General features: G+C 38.5%; 1 long non-coding RNA gene across 1 annotated transcript; it reads right to left on the minus strand.

The window, feature by feature from the left end:
• Positions 1 to 3639: 3639 nt before the first annotated feature.
• Positions 3640 to 11540, minus strand: LOC140602256 (uncharacterized). Its single transcript, XR_012005227.1, has 3 exons — positions 11407 to 11540; positions 7581 to 7903; positions 3640 to 4345 (listed from the first exon to the last, which is right to left on the minus strand). It is a non-coding gene; the product is annotated as an uncharacterized lncRNA (long non-coding RNA).
• Between the last annotated feature and the right edge of the window lie 3170 nt (positions 11541 to 14710).

The raw sequence follows: 14710 nt of genomic DNA on the forward strand, positions 1-14710 counted from the left end.
AATGTTTTAAAACCCTTTTCATAAAAAAAATAATAAAACCCTTTTCATGAGAATATCACTGTCTAATTCCACTGATTGAGACTAGTCTCTAACCTGTGACGTGTAGAGTTTTCAAAACAAGCTCCACATATGGAAGGGATACACTTGTGTACTGAGGGGATGAAAGGAAGCATTGATTAGCTCTCAAGTTACATTAATGTAACACAACAGTGGGTTTTCCACTTGATTCTGTACCTTTGCATTAATAATGCATGCAATTCTTTGTGAACAGGATTTTACATTCCTAAGAAGATGTATGTGGTCAGGGGACCTTCTAGAATGTTTCAAATTATACCTGCTCACATAAACAGGCTACTGCTGTACTGGTGTGCTCCCTAGTACCTAGCCCTGAGAAATCTGCACGTTCACTGTGGAGAGGCCCTGAGCAAGGGTATCTTGCTAGTTCCTCTCTAACCATCCTTTCTTTTAAAACTCTGTCTTAAGTAATCCTTTCTGGCTACTATAACAGAATACCAGATTGTGTGGTTTAAAAACAAGAGACATTTATTCCTCTGGAGAACTGGGAAGTTCAGGATCAAGGCACTGGCAGATTCAGTGTCTGGTGAGAGCCTGCTTCCTGGTTTGGAGATGACCATTGTCTCTTCTCTCTCTGTCTTCACAAGGTAGAAGGTGCCAGGGAACTCTCGGAGGCCTCTTTAGAAGGGCACTGATCCTATTACTGAGGGCTCCACCTCACGATCTAATTGTTTCCCAAAGGCCCCATCCCATCCCTAGATATTCTCACTCTGGGAATTAGGTTTCAATGTACAAATTGGCTGGGGGGAGGGGAGGAAGTGGGGGGCGGGGGACACACACACATTCAGGCTATAGCAATTGATAGCTAATTTTGAGTATTTGACACGGAATAGAATCACAGCACCTATTTTGGAGAGGGAAGGGTGGTGAGTAGAATCTATTCTCCATCTTCTAAATAAATGTCCTGGATATGTCTAGACAAGTTCAACATATATGACCTGAGTTTCCTACCATGAGGAAGAATGCCTTTTAAGTAGCTTTTCTTAGTAAATAAAGTTGAGGTTTTTGGTATATTTATTCATCCAGTATGTTTTTTAAAAGCTGTTTTTCTCAGGGTCCCTCAGTGACTCAGTCGGTTAAGCCACCGGCTCTCGGTTTCCGCTGAGGTCATGATTTCGTGGTTGTGATGATCTCTGGTCATGAGGTCGAGCCCTGCTTCTGGTTCCACTCTCAGCGTAGAGCCTGTTTGGGGATTCTCTCTCTCCTCTCCCCCTGCCCTCTCCACCTATTATGTGCACATTCTCTCTGCCTCTAAAAAAATAAAATAATAAAATAAAAGCTGGTTTTCTATTTAGAACATAAGCTCCCTACTAAATGAGGGTATTTGTACTTTAGAGACGGAAAGCACAATATTGCTTTCCTTTCTCTCTAGGCATGATTGGAAGTGAAATTATGTCATGTTAATTATATGTTTAGAAATAATCTTAAATAGATAACCAACGGGGATTTGTGTCCCTATATTCATTACACTTGAATAGGTTCTAATTGAAAACAAGTCTGAGATTTTAAGAAATGAAACTTGACTGATTAAAACACTGAAAGGTATAGAAAAAACTCATTTGGGGAGTCGATTCGTGTTGTCTTCTGTGAGTTCTATGAAGCAGGGAAAAATCCTATCAGAAAAGATTGCTTGAAAACACAGGATTTCAAAGGATGGTAATCTAAAGAATTTATTGGAAAAATGAATCACAGTTTTCTTTAGTAGGAAAAAAATGCTGCATCCGAATAAATAAGATTCAAGCAAGGCCTTCACATGGTTGTGTTACCACTATATAATGGGAATAACACTGAACTGTATTTTGTGTGGGATAGTTGTTCCCTTCCCCACTCCTGCTTCTGGGCTGCCCTACCACATCTCGCAGCCCCTACGGTGAGAACCAACATCGTGCCTCCCTGTCCCAAACCTGAACTCTCCTTTTCTCTCACACCATGTTTTCTGGCTGTTTATTTTTTCCTTCTTAATGTCTATGTAATGCGTAAACTCTGACAAATTACCTATATCAATCTAGATTACTTTCTAGAACAGTTGAGTAGGCCTGGTAAAAAATGAGACCAGATGATTAAATAGTTAACAGTTACTAACTGGTTTCTCAAGGGAAACAGTTGATACTTGGAAGTTTTATTGCCACGTGTTTGGGATGACTCCTGCCCTCAGAACCCTGAGAGTTATGAAGATCATTTCAAGCAAGTGACTATCAATCTTTTACAGATAGCATCTTTCTGTGTTCTGTCCCTCTTCTCAGGGTAAAGTAGTTGCCATAGAAACAATGACAATGGCTAAATTCAGCCAGAAATATTTGCTGTTATCTATGCCACATGTTAAACATGGTTCTTTCCTTCCTTTGAAGCAGGAAAGAAGTAATCTGGAGAGTGAAGAGCATTGTAACACCTTCGCGTTAATTGCGAGGGTCATGCCTTTTGATTTTGGTAGATGTTGGTCCATATTATCCCCATTTCACAGGTAAGGAAATTGAGGTCATGAGAAGTTAAATTGCTTTCTAAGGGTCACACATGTAGGATTTTAATTGGGGCAAGTCTGATGTCAGAGTCCTCTCTGCCATGTGGCCTCCAGTCATTAGTGACTCTGTATGTATCTTTACTTTCCTCATTACCTAGTTCTTTCTCAATGTTGCTAAAATATCTGCTACCTTTGTGACTCCATGTACATAGTCTTATTCTTGATCCTAAAATTGTTTTAGCAAAGTTTGACAGTTTTCAGTCTTCCAAGATTCCAGTTACATTTTACACAACTTTCAATTCCCAGAAATATAACATATTACTTAACTAGAGAAATGTTTTGCTATAAAATACCTATAATTGCTGAAAAGAAATAACTAACACCTAGCTGATTTTAAGGTGGTATCTGCAGAAGACAAAAGTAGTTAGTATAGGAGCTGTGGGTGCTAAAATCCCATAGAGGGGTTGCTGGTGTGGCAGGAAAATCTTTTCTAGATCCAAAGGTTTGGATTTAAATGTCCTTCAGAACTGGACTCATGCAAGATAGAGAGTTAGGATCAGTAAGTCTGCATGCATTCAGGACCCCCAAAATGTCCTTAGTGAAAGCATGGATTAAAAAACAAAAACAAGAGCAACCTCCTGAGTAGCACATTGAGTCAATGAAGAAACTAGTCAGTTTAGAATCAGGGTGAAAGGAAATGGTCTCTTTCCCTGGGAATCTATAAACTTATGGCTGCTCTTACTCTGGCTTAGGATTTGAATTTATACCAGGGTGTGGCAAACATTTTCTGTGAAGAGCCAGATGGTAAATATTATCACCTTTCGGGGCCTTACAGTGTCTAATGCAGCTACTCAGCTCTGCCATTGTAGAAGGAAAGCTACTGCAGACAATATGTAAACAAATGAGCATGTTTGTGTTTCAATAAAACTTTATTTGCAAAAAATAGATGGTGGTGGGACACTTGGGTGGTTCAGCAATTGAGCATCTGCCTTTGGCTCAGGGTGTGATCCCGCGGTCCTGGGATTGAGTTCTGCACTGGGCTCCCTGCAGGGAGCCTGCTTCTCCCTCTCCCTATGTCTCTGCCTCTCTCTGTGTGTCTCGAATGAATGAATGAATGAATGAATGAATCTTTTTTTTTTGAATGAATAAAATAGATGATGGTTTGCTGAAAGCTGATTTATGCTATCAGCCTGCACCAAGTCAAAAAAATGATATAAAATTTGGTCCTGTCCAGTGGTAACCCTAAGGCTCCTGGAAGAAGCAAACATAAAAACTGTTGTGAAGAGACACAACAGGCTGTCAGGGATTCCCGTGCTGAAGATGAACACACATTCCTAAATACAAAGCATACAAGGCAACAGTTTGCCACGTCTGAGAGTCAGCAGACACAACACAACAATTAGGGGAATTAGGTTTCCTGAGAACTCCAGATAACAGAACTATTAAATCAGGAGTATAAAATAAATATAACGTGATTAATGGCATAAAGGAAAGACTCTAAAGCATGAGAAAATAATGAGTCTGTGAAAAACCAACATACAGATTTGAAAGAAATAATTGAATACAATTTCTATAAATGAAAAACTGAAGTAATGGAAATGAAATATTAATAGTTAAAGACCAGAAGTGAGACTTAATAAACTGCAAAGCAGGCTTAAGGAAATTACCTCTATATAATCACTTGGAGGGAGGAAGAGATGGAAAATATAAAAGAGATATAAACTGGGGGTGCCCAATTGGCTCAGTCGCTAGAGGATGTGACTCTGGATCTTGGGGTCTTGAGTTCAAGCTCCATATTGGGTGTGGAGTTCACTTAAAAAAAAAATAAAACAAAATAATTAAATATATCTGTTCTCTTTTAAAAGAGCGGGGGGGGGGCGGTGGGTGGAAAAGTGGATGGGGAAGAAAATTAAAAGGTATAACTTTCAACCACCCTTATAAAACTTTTTTGGGTCTCTAAAATGAAAGAATCAAGAGAATGGAAGAAATGTAATATTTAAAGAGATAGCACCTGAAGAACTTTTAGAATTGCTAAAAGATATACTCCTCAGATTCACGATTCACAGTGAGTCCCAAGGAGTCTAAATAAAAATACATTTTAGTGAGATTTCAGAACAAAGACAGAGTGAATAGTTTAAAAGAAATTAGCAAAAAAGAAATTACCAACAAAAGAACGATCATTGGAATGACACCAGACTTCTTACAGTAACAGCAGAAGCCAAAGACGGTGAATAATTTCGAAGGACTAAGAGGCGGTCTATGTCAGAGTTCTATATCCAGCTACACAATCATTATTTGAAGGTGAGAAAAGAGTGAATATTTTAGATCACCATTTCATACCACTGACCACCTTATTCTTCTTAAAGCTCCCTCTTCTTCCTTCCCTCTACTTCCTCTTTATGCCTTTCCTTTTAGTTAGGATGGCTCTGTTCCTCTCCACCAAACTGAACATTCCAGGAAATCGTATCCTTGGCTCTCTGCTCTTAGTCACTTACCCTCAAGGCTTTGATTCTTTGTGACTTGCAGATTCACGTTTCTTTGGCCCGTATCCCAGTCCTAGGTCATAAGGCAATGGGAAATGTCTAGTTGATCATGTGACTAGAAGTGTTTAGAGGAACATTGGCCAATCCCCAGTCTGCAAGGGGCCACCAGTGACAAAACTAGGTATCCTTTCCAGTGTCCTTTCATCTTTCAATGCTGTTGCCAGGTTCCTGTTACCTACCATTAAATCTCACTAGTTGTTGTCCCTCTTTCCCACAATTCTCATATTCAGTCTGCTCCTACAGTTCATTATATTTATTTAGAATAACAATTTATTCTTATATACCTTCACCCCATTCAAGTATTTTGTCTCTATATTCTTGAAAAAGTCAATAGTCTTTACTGAGCTCCCTGATTTCAGTCTCCGTCTCTTCCAGTCTGAAGACTCTATGGCCAGGTTACTAACCCTTTCTTCTCGATGATTACCTCTCTTAGCTTTTCATTCTTCACAAGTAGAATTCTAGCTTTATCATGCTGGCATTGGAAGGTTGCTATATTCTGGAACCGTAGTTTGAACTCACTTTATCAATTTTGTCATTCCCCTTAGCTACTTCCCACATTTTATTCTGGACCATTCTGGTTTTCCTTCCTTACCTATATTTTTGTTTCTTGTCCTAGATTTCTCTCCCTCAGGACCTTGTTTTGCTCTATGCCAAGACTGAAATGTTATCTGGTAACTGTGTGAGCCCTCTACATAACATCATTATATTGTAACAGGGGTTTTATAGGGACCGTGTTCCACATCTTTACTTAAACAAAAAGCCTGAACTTGAAGAATGGTTCTAATATTCTAATAGGGAGGAACTTCAGAAAAATTGGTAGACCAAGGGAAAGGATATTCTGGGAAAAACAGAGCCTTTGTGGTTCTCCAAATCACATCACTAGAGGATGTCTCTTGCTTGTCCTGGATTTAATTTAATGTCTAAGCCCGATAGATTAAAGTTCCTTGATGATTAAAAACAGCAGCAACAATAACTTCTATCAATTTTGCATCTTATTCCCACTTCTATATACCCAATTTTGGGTACATAGAGTGTTTAATAAATGCTGCCTAGGTAGGCAGCGTTTTTGAGGATTATAACAAAATTTTATGACTCTTTCACTTGAACTGAAGTAGATCCGTTGGGAGCCCCTCCAGGGCTCATAATACAACATCTCTGAGCAGATCTTTCATCTCCTTGATTACCCCCCATGTTGTCCCTCCTAGAATGCATTTCCCTCTAATAAAAATTAAATTAAAAAAAATTAAATCCTAGCTCCAGCTCCTTTCACTTTCTCTCGGGATACTGTTGAAATTAAGCAGTGGCAGATGTCTTTAGGAGATGTGGATGTATGTTTTTAATTTATTTTCTATCAAACATTGATACACCTTGATGTAAAATCAGTATTTGTCTTATACTTCAGAAGCTTACTTTTATGAGTATGACCATGATATGTATATTTTTCCCTTAAATCCTTTTTCATTCCCATGAGACAGGCAGACAAGATATTTAATACAAAGTGGAACGTTCTTGACTAACATTTTAAATTTTGTCTCCGTTTTGTTAGACTCTGACATTCACAAGAGTGGCTTCCGCCTGTCTCTCACAGTCTATGGGAAGGCTTTGGAACCACAATAGCAGATCATGTGTTTAGTGCCACAGAGAACAAAGCATGTAATATTTTAAGCACCATTACTCTAAAAGAAGACAATGACTGCTAACCTCTTGCAAGACACCAGCAAAGAGGTGGTTCGCTTTTTTTTGTGTGTGTGTGTAACAACAATTAATCATGACAGAAGGACTCGAATGAGGGAAAAGAGGGAAAAGGACAGATGGTTCTTGTTACAATCTGCCCCTAACCTGAATTACCATGCCCTACCATAAATAGAAAGTTTATATCAAAACTGTGAGAAAGAAAGAATCATTAGAGATAAATATCTGCAATAGTTTATACTACCAAATTGTTTAAAACCACAATTTAACGATGAGTACATTTATAATAGTGTGAATACAGCAGAGCCAGAAAAACTTTTGGCTGAATAAACATCAACAGTCATCAAGTATTTGACTGATTCAAAGGTAATATAGGTACTGATGGTTGATAGAATGTAAATATGTTTTAAGTTATTTTTTTTGAGGTGCAGCTTAATACCCCCATCATATTGTCTGGTATGACCTTGACAGTTCCATTCTAAGCCTACATTGCTTTAATACACTAAGCTTTGACTTACATGGAAAAAACTTTTCTGAAAGGTGATTAAGTTTAAATGCCAGATGAGCCCTGGATATTTTCAAATGTACAGATAACACCTATGGTTTGGAAGAATCTTCCATTATTGATTTCAACCAAATGATAGATATGTGAATATTTGGCCAACTTTGTAGATATTTCTTAGCTTCTTCGTGTATACATAAATCTTACTGGACTGTCCTCAGTATGGCGATCTGTAACCTAATGTGGTGTGCAGGGAAGGGTGCTCTAAAACAGAGACAGACTTAAATCACTTAAATGTGTGTATACTTACATGATGAGAATGTCCAGTATTCTGAAAGATAGGATGATAACTCCGGGTAGGAGAGTACACATTTGTGTGGTGATTATTTGTTTTCATGAATGCTTTAGAAGGGACAGTAGCCGAGCAGGAACTCCTCTCCTAAGGACCCCGGATGGCCTGCCATCACAGTTCTTCCTGGGTCCATGCCAAGCCTCGTGGTCAATGACGATGATGAGCGCTACTGGCAACAGGGTTTTCAGAAAGAACAGTCAAAACAGACTCCATTTGTTGCCCCGTGGATTGGTTCCAAGAAACATTTTTGTTTCTGGATGATCAAAGCATGGTCTGATAGGCTAAGAATACAATAATGGGTATAATTAGCCAATAATTTTGCAGCAAAAAAATGTCATTAGTGACTGTTAGCTAACTCATTTACATGCTAATATTTTGGGAGAGGGGCTGAAAGAAAGGCTTTTTGACGCTTACATTTTTTAATGTATGTCAGAGTTATTTCTGGCTTTATTGTTGTTGGAGTAACACAAAGGAGATCGCGCTCAGGTTATGCCATCAGCAAATCCTGTGAGGTGACTTGTAGAACCTGTGCACGGTTTCTGGCACCTCCGTTCAAGGCATCTAGAGTGACCTTTCCCTTGAGGTCTGTGGAGAACAAAGGGCTGGGGGAGGGGAGTAGCCCGGGATTTATAGGTTCTATTATGTGCACCCAAGAAAGAAGAGTAAGGACACCTGCCACCTCTCATGATCAAAAAGCAACACGGCCATTTCTATTAAATTAAACCAAACACATGAGGCAGAGATGACAAACTCATTTTGAAAGAAAACAAAGCAAGTTTCTGGATGTCGGCCCTTCCCAAGTCCTGAAAACTAAATCGGGAACATCTCTAATATGTGAGTCACTGCCCCCCTTTCCTGTTAACATTGGCTACCTGAGGATTCTTCTTTCTTTTGTCACCATGAGGAAAAAAATTCTCTTTTTTCTCTTGGCCCAGTAGGAGAGGAGACTGGAACATTCCATTCCTACTTTCCAAACTGAGGAGTTGTGGTGGATGGCAGTTTGGGAAATAGGGAGCCATTCCAGCATCGTGGGCTGCAGGGTGGAAATGTTGCTGTTTTCCCTCAGGAACAACAAGGAACTAGAATTTTTTGGTGCAGCCACTTGGGGGTTAGTGGGCTTACAAGGCCTGCTAGAAACCTAACCAATATCACTAACATTCTTTCCCTAGAAATATTTTCTTCTAAGTTCCAAATGAGTTCACAAGTATCCGTTTAGAGAGTAAAAATAGCAGTGGTAAATTGAGGACAACTTGGATTTGGATGTCTTCCTTGTTCATCCTCTCCTTGGGGAACAGGTTAGCAATGTTCTCCTCCTCCTCCTTTGGGAGGAGGGTCGGAGAACATTGCTTGATCTTTTCTTTTCTGTTCTGGTGTTTTAATGATGTTCATTGTTAATCTTACAAATTCTTTTTCAGTGTCCCAAGCTCTTCCCAAGAGAACCACTTCACCAGTAATGATATAAATGCCCTAAAACTAAACTTAGAATTTTAGTGAAAAGATGTGCTTTGATAAGCACAACAAAAAAATGGTGAGCTGTGTTGGCTTACTACTTCTAAACATAGGAAAGTGAAGTCTCATTAATTTTTATAAACCATTTCCTATCTTTTTAAAGGCTTTGTTAACCTCACAATGGCTCTGCCAGGGAAGTGGGTAACAAGGATTGTTACTACATAGCAAATTATTGTAATGGAGTATACACCCCATTGTACTGTTCTTGAATCTGCACAATGTCATACCTATGGAAGGAGGTTATTCTATTTAGGAAAAATAAATTTTCTTCTATTACTTTACTTAATATTTACCAAGGCTCTCTTCAGCCAAAAAACAAGTAAAGTTCCACAGTGGGTAGTAAAACCAAAACACCGTTATTAATCATGGTTACCTAACCATACTAGCTAATTTAAAAATGAGAAGAAATGAAAGTTCTTCTTCTTCTTCTTTTTTTTTTTTTTTTCACACCCTTTGCCATTCCCCGCTCTCCTAGTCCAGTCATTTTCCCCTCTGGGAAATAATCTGGACCAGGAACTACATCCTGAAGCAAACTGAATTTCAGTACAGGCTTTTTGGGGGTTCCTGGTAGTAAAAAGTCCCATTGATTTTGATGCATACATAGATCAGGACATTTTTAGCACATTTCTTGCTGGCATTGGTGAATTCTGAATTCTTTAAAACAATTGGATTCAAGTAGTAGAAACATCAGTTTGCAAAGTTTTTGCCATTGTTTTAATCAGTACCTTTTTTTTTTTTTTCCAGTTGTATGTGATAGAAACTCCAATAGGTTCAAGGAAAAAAGCTATAGTATATTTGTTCACATAATGGTGAAGAAAATTGTAAAAGAGAGCTGTAGGGACTGGGGGCTCAGAGTCTGGAACTGGGCACAGTGACTCCATGGGCCCCTTCTTTTTTTTTTTTAAGATTTTATTTATTCATGAGAGACAAAGGCAGAGACATAGGCAGAGGGAGAAGCGAATTCCCTGCAGGAAGCCCAATGTGGGACTCAATCCCAGGTCTCCAGAAACACTCCCTGAGCCAAAGGCAGATACTCAACCGCTGAGCCACCCAGGTGTTCCCCCATGGGTCCCTTCTTAGAGTCATCTTTCTCTCATTCATCCTTACTTGTCTCTGCTCAGCTTCATTCTGTAGAATGATCTACTGGTAGTAGGGAGGCTAGCCACAGAAGGTCCCAATGTTATATTCAAGTCTTTAGTTCAAGGAGAAGAGGGCCACCTTTACCTCTAATTTGGGAAATTCGGGGTGAAGAATCTCTATCATTTGGCTTAAACTACAGCTTCACCACATGAACTAATCATTATTTGGGGGGGGGGGTGGTGGTATTAACAGACTTGGCCCACGAAGTCTGGGAGTGGTAGTTGTAGTGATGCCGTATGGAATGGGCATATATTTTCCAAACTCAACAGAAGAAGGAAGTTGACTAGAAGGAGGATATTAAAGCTGAGAGGCAGCTGAGAATATTAACTACACAGTCCTTTACATTATTTCTATTAAGAGCTGGTATCAGTCAGGAGGTTAGGACAGGTTACATGAGACACACATATTAGGTAGTTCGAAGAGATCTTAATAAAGAGATTATTTACAAAAGGGTGAAGAGGATGCCACGAAATGGCCGTGATGCCATTCTCTGGAACTGGCAGGAGCAAGGGCCTTACCCTCTTACGTATATGGTCAAGGGCTACAGCCCACTTCCTCCCTCAGTGACCACTTTAGGGAGGGATATGGGGAATAAATACTCCAAAGTCTTGCTGTCCCCCCTCTCTCTCATCTCCTGCTGATGTACCCTATTGGTTGAACCTATCTAGAAGCCAGTGGACAAGGGCGTCCATTGATAGAGTTCTTAAAAGTCAGTTTAGCAGTGCAGAGCCCAGAGTGGAAAGGGTGGAGATCTGGAGGGACAAACAGAAAATTTCCAGGACAGCCTTATATACACACAGAGAGACCTACAGACTGACAGACATGGGACAAACACATTTAATATAGTAGAAACAACCATTCAATTGAATATCCAGTGAATATTATTATATGTGATAATTATGATTATACATATTATTATGTATATAATATAATATATATATTGCCTGGAAGAAGAGATTCAAAGAGACAGCGGGGCATCATAGAATCTTTTGGAAGTAGGCTTAGATTTTAATCCTCATCTTGAATACTTCAGTCTTGTATCTGCCAACACTAGTGAGGCCAAAGCAATTATATCTGCAGACTAGAAGCAGACTAGACTTAAAATTCTGTTTAACTATCGATAGCAGAAAAATACCTTGGGGGCAGCCCTGGTGGCGCAGCGGTTTAGCGCCGCCTGCAGCCAAGGGTGTGATCCTGGAGACCCTGGATCGAGTCCCACGTCAGGCTCTCTGCGTGGAGCCTGCTTCTCCTTCTGCCTGTGTTTCTGCCCCCCCCCTCTCTCTGCATCTCTATAAATAAATAAAATCTTTAAAAAAAAAAAAAAGAAAGAAAAATACCTTGGTTAGTGGACAAACTTCTTTATGTGGTCAATAAATTTTTGCCTCTAACTAGGTCTTTGAATCAATAGTTGGCTTCTAGTTTCTTTAATGTCACGATGATGATGATGCTAACGTTTATGGGATACTATGTACTGTGTGTTTCACACATATTAATTCTCCCAATGATTATGACTCAGGTACTATTATCCCCATTTTATAGGTGAATAACCTCTAGCTTAGAGAGGGCTATAAAAACAAGGTCACATTTTCAATAAGATTAAAACCCATGTTCAAATTCTGGTCTGTCTGATTCCAATCTTTGGTTGTATAGTATGTTGACTTCCAATACAGTGCTTTTCTGACCTACTGTTTTAATTCTGGCTCAATATGTTTACTTTCTGTTATTATTATATAGCATATAGCAGACTATAGTTTATTTCACAGTTACTTCTGGTTATTTTTGTAATTGTTCTTATTTCTCTTAGTTGAAATACATTTAACATCTCATTCTTTACCTCTGCTCCTCCCCCTGCTCTCTCTCTCCCTCTAAATTAAATAAATAAATCTTTAAAAAATTTCCTTTTAAAATAAACATTTTTATCCACAAATTGAATACATCTCATTATTTAAAACATAAGAAAGTAGGGATGAAATCCAGATGTCCATAAAAAAAAGATATTATACAAACAGTAATATACAGTTTTTCTTTTAATGAGTTTTTCTTTTAGGAGAATTTTTCTTGCGGGAGGGTGCGGGTGGAGGCTGCGTCTTTGTTTTTTAACCCAAAGTTTGAGTTTTATAATAGTTTTTATAAAGTATTCTCATTATTTAATAAGCTTACATGCTACTTAAGTCCAGCTATATTAGGAATGTGTAATCGGATTTTTCTTTTACATTTTAAAAATGTATCAAAAAATAATTTCGTTCATTAAAACAGACCTCATTATACTCAGAAGACCAAAGGTCACTGCATGACTCATTTTAAGATTTTACATTCAAGTGTGATATGAAGAGATCTTTAATAACCTGGACAAAACCTCTTAAGTAACAGAGTGATGGTGTTTAACATCTGGGGGAAAAAAACCCCGGAGACTCCAATTTAATGGAAGAAAGCATCATCCTTTCAAATAAACCACCGAAACTTAGATATGCAAATAGTGCTATTGTGGTAGCAAGTAGGTGGCACTTTCATTTTCTTGTTCCTTTACTAAAGAGGAGATGTAATCAGGAGTCTCAAGTTTGTACATCAATGACATAAAAGAAAGTCATAAAAGAAAAAAAGTCAAGGTGTCTAAAAATAGTATTTGAAATGTGAAAGAAAGCAGAAGCCTGGTGTGACAGGTATTTCCAAGTTAAATCTAGGCTTTTTTATTTTTGTTTTTTGTTTTTGCTTCAAAGATTAAATAGAAGGGCACCTGCCTGGCTCAGTGCATAGAGCATTAGACTCTGGATCTCACAGTTGTAGGTTTGAGCCTTGTGTTGGCTGTAGAGATTACTTAAAAATAAAATCTAAAAAAAATTAAAAAGAAATTAAGCAGAAAGTAGTGGGAGAAAACGTAGAATGAATAATATACAAATAATTTTTATTAAATGAAGTTTTCAGCATATCATGTGTCTTATTTCATGAATCCTATGCAGCCTGAGTACCAAAGATTGCTCTGAAATCCCAGAGGAGTGCCTGGCCTATAGTAGGTCCCCAATAAATATCCATAAAGAAATGAATTCTCAAGCAATCAGCAGGAGTCCAGATTAAAACATGACACTGGTTCTGTACCAACTTCGGATTTTCAGGGTCAGGTGGTGGGGAGTTCCTACTGGTGTTGGAATTGCCCTACTCCAATGCAGAAAATGCCCCAGTTGATAAAAACCAGGGGCTTCACAGCTGAATCCCTACTAAAACCAAATACGTATGATGGAAGTACTTAACGAAACTGGCCAGCCCTTTTTATCTTAGGCTGAATGAATTTTTGATAACCTTTCCTAAACCTTGTATTATTTAGCGGGGAATGGATGTAGATGAGGGTGAGGAGGTGAAGAAAACTTGAGGATTGGATGGGGAGGACACCAAAGGAAAGATTGGAAAGTCAAAAGACACACTTCTCACTTTTCCTGTGAGCATAGAGCTGGTCCTAACACAACTCAAACATTAGCTGATTACCAGATCGATATTTCCAACTGAGAAACCAATTTGTCATCTAAAGACCAACTGGACACATTAAAACATAGATTTCTATTCAAGAGGACTTGGGATTTTTGGGGTTGCTCTCTGGTTGGTAAATTGGTTAGTTTTACAGCCAGAGCTCAACCATATACCTAAAACACAAATTTTGGAATATTGGATTTCATTTTAGGTTTTACTTTAATTTGATGTACTGTATAAGCTAATGCATAAAAATTGTCCCTATTTCTATTTATATAGCTATCTATCTATATATACCTTAGAAAATTGAGCTATCATTGGAAATTCAGATTGGAGTCTACTTTTTTTTCTTACTAAATAGAATATAAGCATATACTTATGCTACCAAATCATCTTGAAAATGTGGGGAGCCTGGGTGACTGGCTCAGTCAGTTGAGGAGCTGACTCTTCATTTTGGCTCAGGTCATGATCTGAGGGTTGTGAGATTGAGAGCCTCTGAGTGGGGCTCTACACTCAGTGGGGCTCCTGTTTGAGATTCTCTCTCCCTCCCTCTCTCTCTGCTGTCTCCCCCTGCTCTCTCTCTAAATAAATAAGATCTTTTAAAAAGATATTGAAAATGTGAGCTTAATAACCTCACAGAACCTGTAGAGTTCTATTGCTTTAGCAATAACCTCATAGAACCTGTAGAGTTCTATTGCTTTAGCATCATTTATCTAAAAAAATGCTTTATTATTGAATATTTATTGTTACTACTTTAAAAAAAGATTTTACTTTTAAGTAATCTCTACCCAACATGGGGCTCGAACTCATAACCCTGAGCTCAAGAGTCACACGTTACACCAACTGAGCCAGCCAGGTGCCCCACTCCTTTTTTATTATTATAAACAGTGCTGCAAGTAACTCTTGATTCTTTACTTATAATCAGTTTCTGGAAATGAAATGATGGGTCAAGAAAGACCTGAAATTCAAGATGTATAGAA

Source organism: Canis lupus, chromosome 13 (genome assembly GCF_048164855.1).
Source record: "Canis lupus baileyi chromosome 13, mCanLup2.hap1, whole genome shotgun sequence".
Classification (NCBI taxonomy): Eukaryota; Metazoa; Chordata; class Mammalia; order Carnivora; family Canidae; genus Canis; species Canis lupus.